This window comes from Pteropus alecto, unplaced genomic scaffold, assembly GCF_000325575.1.
Source record: "Pteropus alecto unplaced genomic scaffold, ASM32557v1 scaffold57, whole genome shotgun sequence".
Taxonomy (NCBI): domain Eukaryota; kingdom Metazoa; phylum Chordata; class Mammalia; order Chiroptera; family Pteropodidae; genus Pteropus; species Pteropus alecto.
In genome coordinates, this window is record NW_006442508.1 from 6,272,102 (window position 1) to 6,285,658 (window position 13,557).

At 33.7% G+C, this 13,557-nt stretch overlaps 1 protein-coding gene across 1 annotated transcript in view; it reads left to right on the plus strand.

Moving 5' to 3' along the window:
• Positions 1-13,557, plus strand: part of ATP10D (ATPase phospholipid transporting 10D (putative)) — a 106,277-nt gene that overhangs the window by 16,404 nt on the left and 76,316 nt on the right. The gene's annotated exons all lie outside the window — the stretch shown is intronic.

Sequence of the window (13,557 nt, forward strand, 5' to 3'; positions counted from 1 at the left end):
AGTGAAAAATACCATGGCTTAGTTTTTTCTGTACCTATATAAGATTCTTCCCATGATAATAATACCAGTTATCAAGAGAAACTAATGTTTTTGGTGATCTGTTACCCTTAGCTGGCCTCTTGTATATATCTAAAAAAAATACAGAATATGTACTTTTACTGAGGATTTAGTTCAAGAAGTTCAGTTAAGAGAGAATATTAAATAGCACACAGAGCACTAAGATGACTATTGGGTAAATCTGATTCCTCCCACATAGTGGAGATCACTGAGGATATGTGACTATCATTCGATATCCACAATTTTTCTACTATAGAAATTGACTCTTGTCATCATCAAAGCCCATGTTAGATACATTTATAATTGTTTATCTTCTTTTTTCAAAGATTATGTGGGGTAAAGAAAAACACTTTCTCGTTTTATAGAGAGCAGGATAATAATTACTAAGGGAGTCATGACAGCATGTCACCTTGGCACCCGATGCATTAAAGAAACCAGCAAAGACATCAAATGATCTTACTGCCACCTTACTGCTTATTACCTGTCGGATAATGAATTGGTCTCCCTGAGGTAATAAGCCTCTTAGAGAGAGAGTTCGACAAGTGGGTTAGAGATGACCCAGATTGGAACAAGCCTAAGTTTTATCAGGGCTCACTGTGCTTCAGGGGGCGCTACCTGTGATATGCAGGATAAGGAGACTCATATCTTGAGTCTACTGTGAAACATTTCCTATTTTATAGCTATAACATTTCTCTGCTTTTTTTTTTATTGACCCTGATAGATAACTTCTCTTTCTTCCAAAGTTTAAGGCATATAATACCTTTCATAGTTTGTTAGTGTTTTCTCATCTTGGTTGAGAAGAAGCTTATATGTCTGTAAAAGCCAGGACCAATCATTCTGCCTTGTTGAAAGCTTTTGGAAGTGTTGTTTGAAACCGATTGTAACTATATTAAATCTGCAGAAAGAATCAGCCTCAAAGGTCTCATCACCAACCTCTGGGGATTTTTGTAGAAACTAGACTTTTGCTATTTTAATTAATTCTAGCGTTAGATAAGGAGATCTGCTAGTATTGGTGTCAAGTCATTAGTACATAGCCTTGGCCTCAACATTCCCGGTAACAGGAGTGTTATGTAATTAACTATTCACTCTTAATTTCAACTTTACATATTGAAATAAAGTTAGTTAGCATAGAGTAGTAGTTCTCAAAGTGTATTCCCTGGACCAGCAGCATAAGCACTACCTGGAAACTTGTTAGAAATGCAGATTCTTGAGACCCATCCCAGAGTTGCTGAGTCAGAACTCAGAGGTGCGGTTCAGGACATTCTGATGCATGCTGGAAATGGACAACCACAAACGCAGAGCATCTTGAAATGGCTACATGTAAGAATGTTTTTCTCTTTTAGACAAGTATATATTTGTCTAAAGCTCATGTATATATTTGAAGTTGTTTGTTGGCTGGTGATGATCTCAGAAAATTTTAAATACTAACTAGGCTCAAGAGAATTCATTACCCTGTATTTACCTTTGATAATCTGCCCTGCTACAAAATTTCCATTAATCATTAAGGAAAACAGGGTTTTTGAGAAGTGTCCGCTTTCAAGTACATTTGTGTACAAGAAGGAACATAGTATGATAAGTTATTTTAGGTATACTCTTTTATTGAAGGATTTTAGTCTTTAATATCTTCCAGAAAAAAAGTAGAAATTACCTAGTTTTAAATGATCACATTTGATGACTTAAAATTTTATATATAAATAGAATTGTATAGTTGGAAAGGCATGACTTTGGAGTCAAATATTGCATGCCTTGATTTATAAAACCTCTTTGACTTTTTGTGAAATTTCATACCAAGTTGCAAAGGTTAACGTAAATGACATATGTGAAGTGTATTTTGTAAATAGTAATTATTATAAAAATGTTGGTACTTATTTAAGCAGTGCTTGGTTTATATTTCTTTATTTCTGATCTTAATTGATTTTATGCCTAAAATTTATAGCTTGTAGATTTTAGGACTTTAATAAAAGGATTTTCAGCTGCTATAAATGGAATATTGAATCATCTAGCATCATGTTGATCTAATGCTTAGAGCAGCATTAGATTGTTTCAAAGCTATTAATTACAACTCTTCCTGCAAAACCTTGAAAATTAATTTTTAAAAATTATAAATCAATATATGTTCATTATAAGAAAGAAAAGTTAATTGCGTATCCCCTTTTTATTCCCACATTGAAATAACTAAATTCATAGCCTCATGTGAATTATTATGTACTTTTATCCAGGTTCTTGCAAATGTATGTGAACATACATTCAGACATTTTGTGTTATTAAGTGAAGTAAACCAAGGACAGGCCAATTGTAGATTCAATAATGCAGTAAGAAATAAAACCTAGACCTATGAAACTGTAATACAGTCAGATAGTTCTTGATTACTAATCAGTAGACCCTTGTGTGCTAATGTGGCACCTCTTCTAGCCTAAGAATTTGCAAAGGCAGTGGGATCTTGTGACCTGGCAGGTTCTTCATTGCTCATAGCTGAAAAAACTACTAAGTGGTCATATGTTCTTGAATTAGGGAGGTGATGGGAGCTGTGCCCACTCACATTTATTCTAGATCTTGTGTATATCCTTGCAAATCTTGTTTATTGGTTAGGTAGTAAACAAAGACGAAACTTAAACTGTATCCACGTTGTCATTCTCACTATTCTTTTATCCCAGATCAGTCATTTTAGTCTGTTCCTCTTTCATTTTTACCAAAGTTGGATCATTATATTTATATTTTTCTGTCATTTGCTCTTTTTTTTCCCTTACAATACATAATAGTCACCAGCCTAGGTCAATGGTTGGAAATATGTCATTTTTAATAGATGCATGATATTCCACAATGTAATAGATGCATGATATTCCACAATGTAAAGTCCTCCAATTGAAGGACTTCCATAATATCTCTAGATTACCAAAAAAAAACCCCTACAATATACAGTCTTGTATTTATACCTATGTCTATGGATAAGACTCCCCAAAGTGGCATTGCTGCATCAATTCACTATTAAAATGCTAATCTTCAATAGTTATATGTATTTTAAATTTTAATAAATATTGTTAATTTTGTTTTTTGGTGGGGGAAAAGATTGTAGCAGTTCACACTCCTATTGCCAAAGGGTTTGTTTCTTCCCATCCTCGCTAATACTGATGATACTTATTCATTTTAATTTTTATCAGTCAAATGGGTAAAAGCAGTATCTTCATGATAGCTTTAATGTGCAACTCTCTGGTGACTGGTGAGGTTGAGTGCTCCTTTATGTTTTTGGCCCTTTAAATTTTCTCTTCTGAGAATTGCTTATCATATTCTTTCCCCAATTTTATTGGGCTCTTCATTTTTTTATTGTAAGTTTGCATAAACACTTTGGATACTAGAAGTACTAAGAGTTTGCCAGTTATGTACAATAATTGTCTCAATTTTATTTATGACTTTTGCTATATAAGATAGATGATAAATAGTTAAATAATTCATGTTTTCTAACTTCTCTCAAGAAAATTTTGCTTGGGTAACAATAATAAAAATATTCTAAATTTTCTTCTAGTAAATTTACATAATTTTTACACTTAAGTTATTAATCTATCTAAAGATTTATTTTCAATTTAGAATTTATTACATTTTAAAACTTATTAAAATATTTTAATAGAAAATCTATTTTTAATGTGTAAAGTAGGAATTTAGCATTCTTATTTTTAGGTTAGGAGACCATTTACTCCAGTTATTAAACAAATTGCCATTTTCCCACTGAATCGAAATTCTACTTTTGCAATATATTATTTTCCTGTTTATACAAGGATCTAATTTTGGGCCTTCTGCATTAGTTTTCCATTGCTATATATTACAAATTACCACAAATTTTAGTGGCTTAAAACAACTCCAATTTATTAGTATATGATTCTTTATATCAGAAGTCCAGGTCACTGGGTTCTTTGCTCAGGTTCTCAAAGGTTGAAATTAAGATGTCATCCAGGCTGAGTTCTTATCTAAAAATTCTGGGAAGAATCCACTTCCCACCTTATTTAGGTTATTGGCAAAACTCAGTTTCTTGTGGTTGTAGAGTCTAGACTTTTATTTCTTTGCTGGCTGTCAGAGGCCACTCCGAACCCCTAGAAACCAAACAGCAGTCATTCTTTTGAGTTGTATTTAATTTGCTAAATTTTATTGATTTTTTTCATCAATATTCAGAGGTGAAATTGGTTTGTATTTTTCTCATGGCAATCATAAATAAATTTACACATACATATTTTTAATATTTATAGATATTCCTATGATGGTGATAAATGATTACTTGCAATGAAACTTTGTTTTCTACCATATAGTTGCCTTGCCATGAAATACTATTGCAAGTTGAGTATATATAGCATTTGATTTGTATTAATCTCATACCCAATCTCTCTCTCCCAGTCTTAAAATGTATTAAGAATCTTGATCTTTAGGATCTGTGATCATATTAATTATCTTTTAAATTCTAGATAAAATGCTAAAGTCAATTAATTAAAACAAAACAGGGTGTCCAGAGTCAGATGTCTTTTGACACTGCATTTCTGTGTAATGTTAGGCTTCAAGTTGCCATGCTCAGCCCAGGAGCATGCAAGGCTTTTCACACAGTTAATCTTTAATGGTATTTTCCTATAACTAACCAGCAGGAAGCTTTTTGTAATCCAAATTCTCATGTAGTAGTAGTTTGCTCGTAAACTAAAAATGAAGTTAAGAATGAAGACTAATAAAAACCTAGGTAAGCTATAGATTTTTTTTCTTTTTTAATGAAATACCAAATCTTCTCTTTGTCTTTAAAGATAGCAGGTTACTTGGAGGTACAATATCTAGATTTGAAACATACATTCTGTTTCTAAGTGATGATAATTGAAGTTTAAGCACTTGGTTCTTTGTGTGTTAAAAAAAATAATTTTTAATTAATTCTCAAGTTGGGGTTCTAATCAGTGGCATAGTATCAGGTTGAATAAAGCATGGGATCATTTTGTTTATTACCGGAAAACCATGACAAATCATCTCTTTGTGGAGAGGGCTAAATCTTAGAATTATGAATAATGTTCTTGAAAAATTCTAAAAAGGTTTTACATTGCTGTTCCTTAGAGGTTTTGTCTACTAGGTTGCTCTACTTACCCCTGGGAACAGTTGAGAGAGGGTGTTACTATCCTCAGCTAGTTGGTTGCCTGGCAGACTCTCCAGTTAAAGAGGTCGTATGGGAAAAGGAAACAAAAACATCTTGTTTCCTTTTTCATTGTTCAGCCTGGCTTTCCCTCCACTTGAACTGGGAGTAAAAGATCTAGTGAGAAAACAGAAGTACATTAGTCTCCTTTTATCTGCAGGGAATACATGCTAAATCCCCAGTGGATGCCTGAAACCACAGACAGTATTGAACCCTATATATACTCTGTCCTTTTTTTTATTTTATTTCTTCAGTTCTTAAATTAAAAAAAGTTAGACTTTTATACAGTACATGAAGTAATCCCCTCAAATACTGTAGCACCCATCCGGCACTACACATAGCCATTACAATAATATTGATGTATACCCTATGCTATACTCTAAATCCCTGTGACTGTTTTGTAACTACGAATTTGTACTTCTTCATCCCTTCATCTTTTTCACCACCCCCAAGCCCCCCTCCCCTCTGGCAATCACCAGTTTGTTCTCTGTATCTGTGAGTCTGTTTTCGTTTAATTTGTTCATTTCTTTTGTTCCTTAGACTACACATATGTGTGAAATCATATGGTATTTATCTTTGTCTGACTTATTTCACTCAGCATAATACCCTTTAGGTCCATTTATGTTGTTGCAAATAGTAGGATTTCATTTTTCTAAATAGCTGAGTAATATTCCATTGTATATATGAACCACAACTTCTTTATCCAATTGTCTATTGATGGGCACTTAGATTGCTTCCATATCTTGCCTATTGTGAATAGTGCTGCCATGAACACAGGAGTGCATAGATATTTACAAATTATTGTTTGATTTTCTTCGGATAAATATCCAGAAATGCAATTGCTGGGTCAAAACGTAGTTCTATTTTTAATATTTTGAGGAACCTCCAAACTGTTTTCTGTAATGGCTGCACCAATGACGGAAACAGTGCACAAGAGTTCCCTTTTTTCCACATCTTGGCCAACATTTCTTTTTTGATTTATTGATGATAGTCATTCTGACAGGTGTGAAGTGTGATATCTCATTGTGATTTTAATTTGCATTTCTTTGATGATTAGTGACGTTGAGCATTTTTTCACATGTCTTGGCCATCTGTATTTCCTCTTTGGAGAAATACCTACTCAGATCTTTTGCCCATTTTTTAATTAGATTGTTTCATTTTTCGTTGTTGTCGAGTTGTATGAGTCTTCATAAATTTGGGGTATTAACCTTGTGTCAGATGTATTATAGGCAAATATCTTCTTTCATTCAGTAGGTTTTCTTTTCGTTTTATTGATGGTTTCCTTCGCTGTGCAAACTTTTTAGTTTGATGTAGTCCCATTTGTGTATTTTTCTTATGTTTCCCTTGTCTGATGAGATATATCAGAAAAAAATTACCAATAGCAATATCAGAGAGTTTTCTGCCTATGTTTTCTTCTGTTAGTTTCGGGTCTTACATGTAAGTCCTGAATCCATTTTGAGTTTATTCTTGTATATGGTGTAAGAAGGTGGTCTAGTTTCATTTTTTTGCATATATCTGTCCAGTTTTCCCAACACCATTTGTTGAAGAAACTGTCTTTACTCCATTGTATATTCTTGCCTCTTTTGCCATAGATTAAATGATTATATAGCCATGGGTTATTTCTGGGCTCTGTTCTCTTCCATTGATCTGTGTGTCTGTTTTTATACTGGTACTATGCTGTTTTGATTACTGTAGACTTGTAGTATAGTTTGATACCAGTTAGTGGGGAACCTCCAACTTTGTTCTTTCTTAAGATTGCCATGGCTCTTTGGGATCTTTTATGGTTCCATATAAATTTTAGGATTATTTGTTGTAGCTCTCTGAAAAATGCCATTGGTATATTGATAGGGATTGCACTGAATCTATAGATTGCTTTGGGTAGTATGGCCATTTTAATGATGTTGAGTCTTCCTGCCATGAGCACAGCATATGCTTCCATTTATTTGTATCTCCTTCAATTTCTTTCTTCAACGACTTATAATTTTCTGAGAACAAGTTTTTTCCTCCATGGTTAGTTTGATTCCTAAGTATTTATTGTTTTTGATGCAATTGTAAATAGGATTGTTTTCTTAATTTCTCTTTCTGTTCATCATTGGTGTATAAAAATGCAATTGACTTCTGAATATTAATTTTGTATCCTACTACTTTATTGAATTCATTGATCAGTTCTAACAGTTTTTTGGTGGAATCTTTAGGGTTCTCTATATATAATACCATGTCATCTTCAAATAATAACAATTTTACTTCATTGATATTTCCAGAGTTTTTACCCCAAAGTAGCAAATATACATTCTTCTTAAGTGCACATGGAACATTTTCCAGGATAGACTACATGTTAGATCACAAAACAAGTCTCGATAAATTTAAGAAGATTGAAATATCATGTGTCTTCTCTGACCATAATGGTATGAAACTAGAAATCAACTACAAGAAAAAAAAAAAACACTAGAAAATACACAAACACATGAAGGCAAAACAACATGCTACTAAACAATGAATGGATTAACAATGAGATCGAGGAAGAAATAAAAAGATATCAAGAGACAAATAAAAATGAAAACACAACTCATAATCTATGGAACACAGTGAAAGCATCCTAAGAGGGAAATTCATAGCAATACATCAAGGAACGTCAAGGAACGTCAAGGAACAAGAAAAATCTCAAACAGTCTAACTTCGCCTACGTCAAGGAACAAGAACAGTCTAACTTTATACCTAAAGGAACTAGACAAAGAACAAAAAATCTCAAAGTGAGTAGAAGAAAGGAAATAATAAAGATCAGATTGGAAATAAATAGAGACTAAAAATAAAAACAATACAAAAGATCAATGAAACCAAGAGCTGGTTCTTTGAAAGGATAAACAGAATTGATAAATCTTTAACCAGACTCATCAAGAAAAAAAAGAGAGGATCCAAACAAATAAAATCAGAAATGAAAGAGAAGTAACTATGGACTCCACAGAAATACAAAAGATTATAAGAAAATACTACAAGCAATTATATGCCAACATATTGGACAGTCTGGAAGAAATGGATACATTCCTAGAAACATACAATCTTCCAGGACTGAATCAAGAAGAAATAGAAGATCTGAACCTGATTACCACCAACGAAATCAAATCAGAAATCAAATCAGAAATCAAAAACTCAAAAAACAAAGTCCTGAACTAAATGGCTTCATAGGTGAATTTTACCAAACATTCAAAGAATTAACACCTATTCTTGTCAAAATATTCCAAAAAATTCAAGAGGAGGGAAGCCTTCCTAACTTTTTACAAAGCCACCATTACCCTAATTCCAAAACCAGACAAAGACAATACAAAAAACAACAACAACAACAACAACAACTATAGGCCAATATCCCTGATGAACATTGATGCAAAAATCCTCAACAAAATATTAGCAAACTGAAACAGCAATACACTAAAATGTTATACACCATGGTCAAGATGGATTTATTCGTGTGATGTAAGGTTGGTTTAATCCACAAATCAATTAATGTGATGCACCACATTAACAAATTGAAAGATAAAAATCATATAATCATATCAATAGATGGAGAAAAAGCATTTGAAAAAAATTCAGCATCGATTCATGATAAAAACTCTCAGCAAAGTGGGAACAGAGGGAACATACCTCAACATAATAAAGGCCATATATGACAGACCTACAGCTAACATTATTATACCCAATGGGGAAAGGCTAAAAGCATTTTCCTTAAGATTGGGAACAAGACATGAATGCCCACTTTCACCACTTCTGTTCAACATAACATTGCAAGTCCTACCTACAGCAATCAGACAAAGAGAAATAAAAGGCATCCAAATTGGAAATGAATAAGTACTATGTTCTTGATCATCTAACTTTGGCTAAGATTAGAATCTATGGACTCTGGAAAGGAATTAGAGAGATTCGCTGACTTTGAAGAATGAAGCTACCTGAATGCACACTGTAACAAGTGCAGTGACTGAGCAAGGCTGAGGTTTGTAATGTGAGCAGAGCAGGGAGTGCCCTACTGTATCTCCTGTGTGGATCCTTATCAGTGTCCTCCACTTCAAAGTTAAAAGCTAAAACAGTCTAGAGGATTAGTAGGGCTGTTGTGATAAATGGGCAATATGACTGACTAGCACTCCAGAAAGAGAGGGCAGCATTTCCAGAGGTGCAGGATATAGGCTATGCTTTGCAGCCTCCCTGATGCGTCATCTGAGTACTAACTGAATTCTCCATTCATGGGCCCCAATCTAGCTCCTCTGAATCAGAATCTCCAGGGGTGGATCCTAGACGACTATGACTAACAGGGTCCCCAGAAGATTCTTATCAGAGGAGCTTGGTAAACACCAGACAACTGAATTATAGTTTGTTCATGAACATAATTGGAATGAGTTTTGGAGAGAATGGTTGTGGATGAGATCAGGTAACATAAAGGTCATTTTATATCATGCCTGTCTTTTGTGATTGTTTGGTTTTCTATTTATATCCTCCTTAATGCTGATTACTTCTCAAGTGTCAACAGATACACTGAACTGCACATTTACTTAAACTTGGACAACTTTATTTAATTTGAAAGCAATATATTGAAAGTTTGGACACAGACCAATTTACTGGGTTTCCAGCTTTGCCTTATTTATGACTGAAGAAACAGCCAAAGAGGAGAGACCAACATTGTCTACAGTGTGTCTATGACTCTTAATGGTATCTTATTTTACTGATTAGCAAGCTGAGGCCCAGAGGTTAATTACATAGGTCACATAGCTGATAAGTAGTGCAACTGATATTTGAGCCTTGGTCTACAGAGCAGGAGGAATTTGACTTGTCAAAGAGTGGTAAGCAGAGTGCTTAGGGTCAGGAGCTATAGTGAAAAAGCTTCTGATAATTGTTACCATGTGAAAAATGTACCCAATATTATGTTGTTGTTGTTGTTGTTTTTAAAGAAGCCAATTATCAATATTTTGTGTGAATTTATCTCCATTTAAAAATATTCTGCATTTAAAAAAATTGGAACAATGTATTTGCTAACAGTATGATGCAGAATACTTCATTAGACAGAATTTTGCTTAGGGCTGCTGGTTTGTGACTTCCAGATTAAATAATCTCTAAAGTCTAAGCTTTAAAATATGATTCTTGCTGATTATTGATGAGGTACAACTTACTCTGATTTGCTTTTCTTTCATATCTTAAAGAAATTTTCTTGAATATTTATGTGAATTATTAATAACAGAACCTCCTCTAGGAATTAATATACTTTTAAGTTTATTGGGGTAGATGGGGAAGATTAAAAGGCTACTTGCTCCTGGCTATGATGAGTAAAGTGTTGCCTTCCCAAGAACCTTCTAGTCCAACTGCTGTCTTTTAATGCTTTCTGCCATAAAAGGAACTGAAAGTGGATATGTTCTTCAACCCATTGTGGAGCCATATGTAATCTGTGTCTTTCCAGAGTGTGAATAGCAGCACATTAGTGGACTTTGGAACCAACTCAGTGCGTCTTGATCAGTATTAAAATGAGGGAGCTACATGAAGAGAGAGAGAGAGGGAGGGAAGGATGGGGAGAGAGGATGAATAAATGAGAATGAAAGAGAATACTATAGAGTAGAAAATGCATGCATTGCAAATAATAATGGTGGAATTGTTTTGTAGGATTTTTTTTCTTTTATATACGTATGTGTGTTTCAGGTTGCATTATAGAATGTATTTCTAACTGCTTGGTGAATAACAAATTTTGAAAGCACTGAGCTAGAGCGATTAAGTAGATCCTTGGTCATTCTTGCTCAGTATAAGATGATTTAATTTCTAAGCTGGAAATTTGAAAGGATTTTAGCATATGTTAATTGTTAATTACCTCTACACCTGCTCTTTTATTTTTCTATCTCTTGAACACTAGTAACTTTTCTCTCGTGTAGATCAGTCCTTTGATCCAATAATCACTTTTCAAGAAAACAGTGGCAGTGCTGAAGGGAGAGAGAATCATTACAAAATGGCAGGCCACCTGCCCTTGGAAAATAGGACAGAAATTCCATGGCTCAGGAAGGATGCTGAGAAGAGCAGTGAGCCAGGGGAAAGAGGGGGCAGTGTGTTACTAAATAGAACAACTAATGTAAGTTTAAAGACTTTGAAAAAGTACAGAGGAAGGTGGACCTAGGAATACTTTGGCTATGAAATGTCTTCTAGTAATAGATTTGTTTCTGTGGAACTGAGTGGAAAAAAATAAGGTTCTTGAGTAGATATGTGGAATGAAAAGCTGATTGTTTTTGTAAGCCAGTAAGTATTTTTGCTAGTATGTGGTTATTAGATAAACCATGAATTACCAGAAGTTAACATCACCCATGTGTCATATTTGTTTAATTGCATCCTCAAGAAATTGTATTCTGAAATTTAAAACTAAGTAGAGTCTATATTACTGTATGAGATTTGGATACTAGAGGGATACACACACCCTTATCTTAATAAGATTTTGCAGTAAGTCCTCACATAACGTTGTTGATAGGTTTTGTGACTTTAAGTGAAATGACCTGTAACAAAACCACTCTTACCATAGGCTAATTGATATAAACAAGTTAAATTCTATGATATTTCATCAACCTTATAATAAAACAATGTTGAACTAAATGCTATTCAAGGATCTTCTGTAATTACAAATGAAAATTTCTCTTTTAAAGTTTCCAGAAATGGTATAAAATTGTATTGATTTAAACCTTGTAAAAAATTTAAGGTTCGTCATAATGGTCACCTGATATTTAGGGGGCAAAATGCATGAAAAGCACTTAATATTTATATTAAATATTTGACATTATCTATTGAATCACTGAAAAGCACTATCTGACATCTTTATTCTGGGGAAGATTTATAGATATGTTATGAGCAGTTTAATAACTAAAACTGTCATCACTAGTTATAGGTTAAGCCTTGCAGGACATTTGGTCCTGTTCAAAACATCCTCCTAGACACTGGTCTACGCCTAAAGCTCTTTGATCCATGATAGTATTTTTTATGTATTAATCCTATAAACCAAAAGTATGAATAAACATGGGCTATTTGAACCCAAGGACATTTTCTAAGCATAGATGTTTTTGACAGGATTAAATATCGGGGACCATTTGGCATGGACCAAATGTGCTTACAGACTTTTTTAATAGGACCAGATTTTAAGGATGTTTTGGTGTAGGCCAAATGTCTCTGTGGCTGTTTGGGGCAGGACCAAATATCCTAATCTAGGTTAGAAGCTATTTCTATATACTGAAGTGAAAACCAGGCTTTGCAAATTACTTCAAAGATACGCTTTTTAAAAATTATGTTGAAAAGATAGAATTATTTTGGCCAGTGAATGTTCGTTTGTTTAGCTCTCTATGAACAAATATTTTAGAGAGCAAACGCCAAAGAATAACTGGACAGAGACAGAACATTTTTTTCCTTGTTTCTATTACTAGTGTAAAAATGGTAGGACCGACTTTATGGATATTTTCTCTCACTGATAATAGAAGTTATAGATAGTGGGTCCAATATCCAGGCACAAATACACACATTTGGAGGCTATTGCATTCTTTCCATTAAAAGTGATTTTTTGCTCTTATTTCTTGTTATTATTTTACTTTAGGTCATGTAATTTTTAAAGATTTTATGGATTTTTAGAAGATTATTATTTATGATTCAATTGATTTTCTGTAAATGCAGTAATAAAGTGATGCTGTGTAACTGTAATCTCTTTGATTACTTAAGGACCAATATATAGGAAATAAATGTGTTAGCAAGAATGGATTATTAAAACATTAATTCACTAAAAGTACCTAATATAGTTGGGCTAAAACTTCCAATACTGCAAGGTAATGATTTATGATTTCAGATCCATGAAAGCTAGATACGTTTTTAATGTCCTTATGTGGAAACTGTTAATTTCTGATTAGCATAACATTTCAGAGAAAAGAGTTGACATGTTACACACTTAGAAAAATACTTGGAAAGAAAGTAAGCGTAAATAATTTGCCCAGACTACCTTAGTGCCTTGAACACTATTTTGCACCTGGGTTGCGTTTATATATTTCTATGCCTATTACTTTCCTAGACCCTAAGCTCCTAGAGAAGGGAAGCTTGGTCTTAACCATCTCTGTATTTCTAGCCTAGTGTAGCTTCTAGAACATGAATCTAGTTTTTCTCCAGATGAAGTCATGGGTCACCTGAATCAGATTCATCTGGGGTCTTTTGTTAACAATTCACATCATCAGGACACACTTGTAGATTTACTAAATAAGACTCCAGAGGTGAGCGCCAGTCGAAGAGGATAAGTACATGTAATGGCATTGATAAATCAAGGATAGAAACCAAGGCCTCCAGACCTTGCCCTCCACACGCTTACTAAAATGCTT